Raw genomic sequence first — 3,398 nt, forward strand, 5'->3', positions numbered from 1 at the left:
ACATGTAAGTCCAATTTTTTGGTCCTTCACACCTATAATATTTGGTTCTTCATAGACATTGTCAAATGAAACTCACATATTTGCACCAAGTGACATTAGGTGTGCCTTCATCCTAATTTTCCACAAATAATAATTTGTACCATTGAGAAAGTGTGCTTTATTTTCTAAAAATCCTTCTTGATTGGTCATTCTCATTGATGATCCACATCATTGGGTAACTATATGGACCTTAATACACCTACTATATTATTCAAATCATCTCTTCTCATAATTTATTACATATTTTGATTATATTTTTCTTAATGGGATAAGTCAAAGTGAGATATTATGCCTAGTGGACTAATGTGCATTGATTGCACATTTTTGAGAGAAAATAATGGAAATTTTGGCTAATTAAGGGTTGAAACTCAAATGAGGCAAGGAGGAGAGATTGTAGGAGATAGATCCTCCTCATTTACTCCTCACTCATTTGAATATTCCTCCATAAAATTGCACTAGCTTGGAGTTACAAGCAGCCAAGTCATGAAGATGAAAAGGCAATCGAGCAAGTGATAGTTAAAGAGCCATTTCATATTGAGTTTGGGAGCTGAGCCTCCCTAGATTTAAGGAAGTCATTGGAGACTTCAGTTGCATAAATAAGGAGGCCTAGAGCCTCAATAGGATTCGAATTTTGGATGTAAAAAACACTAGGCATTTTCAAGTTCAGGACTTGTGGAAGCCATTATATGTAATTTTCTGATTTGATAATGAGACTGAGCATTTCCTTGATCCAACACTGAGTTGACTCAGAGGGTTGAAGCTCTTGGGTTAGGGCCCAACCCTAGCAGCAAAGACTCCTCTTATTCTATTTGTATGCTTATTTAATTTCATAGATTAATGGTTGAATTGTCTTTAGCATTATTTCATTACAAGTAGTTGTGGATTTGATTAGTTTGCTTCCATTTGTGCATTGCTTCAGCATTAGCTTAGGAGTATAAAAGAATATCAAAAAGTTGTTAGTAGGTGTATTTGGCCTCACTCCTCACTTCAAGGACCATGGTTTGAGGAAAGAACTCCTATGCAGCCCCAAAAAGACAGAATTTTTATTTCTCACAGAATTTAGGGTTTTATGTTACTTAGGTCATCATTTTACTAGTTTTCAAAAATAGAACTTAATTTTCATTTCTGATATTTTCAATCTTACATTAGATTTCATCAAGGTTTCATATTACCCTGCAAGTCTTACCATGCATGAAATAGGCAGCTAGCGCATGAAATTATGTTTTCGTTAGTTAATTGAAATCCTTCTTGTTTATATGATTTATTGATAAAAGTCAATGATTGATGCAGAGTAGGAGTTTCAGTAGTATAGAGAGAATTCATGATCAAAAACCCCATCCTAACCTCATCGATCCATGGTTATCACTTTCCTTCACTAAATTCATCATTCCACGGGAATACTTCTCCAAGCTTGTTGAGAAAATCCAACCATCTCACAACTATGTTTTTGCATTCTAAAGGAGTTGTAGGCACTCCCTTGTTTCATTTCACCCACCATTCACCTTCCCTAAGTCTCACATCACCTTCCAAATCCCTCCTCTTGCTCTTGGTTGTATCCTGTAGGAATACAGGGGATCCTGTAGGAGCATTAGGACATCCTGTAGGATGAATTAGGAAATCATGTAGGTTGACCTATATTGGCCTGTTTTGAGGCTGAATTGTGGAAAAAGCACCTAGGAAGCCAGAAAAGGACCCCTACTTTCCTACCAAGCCATTTGACCATCCATCATCATCTCTAATCTGCCTGCCACATCACCAAAAAAAGTTAGCTTTCACACTTTCACACAAAAGAGACAAAAAGAAAAAAGAGTTATTTTGTTCATTTACATGCACAGTGTTAGGTTCCTATACCAATAGGAGTCATAATTTTTGAATGGATGAGATTAAACCTGTAATATGTACATACCTTTTCTTTCTGCAAATGTTTTCCATATTCGAAAAATTAAAAAATGAAAAGAGGGTATGTCCTAAAAGGAAACTCAAAGCACAAAAAGAATAAAAAAGGTCAAAAAAGATGAAAAATGAGCACCAAAAAAGAAAAGACCATGAAAGTGTGCAAGATGCCACTACTATTTACTTTTTGTATAGAATAAATGATTGTGTGTAGTTTGTAACCTATGCCACAATCCATGATAGTCAAATTGTTTAAACTTGGCTATTTCATGTTTTCAATTTCATTCTTATAGATAGAGAAATAAAATCTTACCAAACAATGTAATCTTGGCAGATAAGTAGATTACGAAGAGTAAATAAAAAGGAGCTCAACTATTTAATCTAAGCCCTTGGATGTAATAAGGTTAGACTTAGTTAGAATACCATTGCAAAACAAAAGAAAAAGGTTTTGATAAGGGTTTTCCAGCTTAAGTGCACCCTAATAAAGAGTAGAAAAAATGGTAGGATGAGTAGATGGGTAAGAAGTTGAATGGTTGTAGAATTGTGATGATTGATTAGATTAGATCATATCATTTAGCTTCATCATCAAATTTCTGAAGTATGGATGATAATTGAGCATTTACCAAAGTACACAAAGTCAATTGATTAACCTCCCTCACTCATTACACTTTTCACTTAACTAATTTCCAATAAAAGTCTTAAGTACCTGAAACCTTAAGTTAAAGGGGCTCAGAGCATTTCTTTGACTTCTGAAGGGATCAGACACTTTGCCCAATAACTTATAGGTCCTAAGTACTAAAATCCCCTCATGAAAATTCACCCACCTTCAATTCATTCATTTTCCCCTAAAAAATCCCTTTTCCTAAGGTAAAATCACCATTTGCCTAGGGAAAGTAATCACCCCCAAGCAAACCCCTTTTTCACAAAAACCCACAAATGCACATTTAGCCTAAGTTATAAATGTTTCCATGTAAAAAGTAAATGAATTACAAAAACATATTATACTTAGTACTAATCCATTTTTCCTCTTTCCTTCATATTAACTTCTAATTTTATTAATGTATTAATTCCCAAAAATAAACCCTTTCATGTATATTTTATTAAAAATCCATATGCTAATATCCCACCCCAACTTTGAAATATAAATTTTTTTAATAAACTGATTAATGGGTTGATTAAGTCAATCTGTGGCTAATTAATAACCAAAACACACCACCGAATAAAATAGGTTAATTAATCAATGAGTGGTTAATTAATAATTTATCTCTGCCAATAAAATCACCCCCGATGTCATTAAACCTCCATAATCCGCAATTAATTAATCTCGCCATGCTTAAGCCTCTGTCAGGACCCTCCATTAAACTCCATATCAAATCCCTGCCCCGATCACTGTACGATCTGGTCCATTTTTATCCAACGGTCGATGCTCATATTGGGTGGTCTTCGAAGGCCGATCTTTACCCCCC

This window comes from Pinus tabuliformis, chromosome 5_2 (assembly GCF_031772625.1).
Source record: "Pinus tabuliformis cultivar Carrire ecotype Pingquan chromosome 5_2, CPIR1, whole genome shotgun sequence".
Taxonomy (NCBI): Eukaryota; Viridiplantae; Streptophyta; class Pinopsida; order Pinales; family Pinaceae; genus Pinus; species Pinus tabuliformis.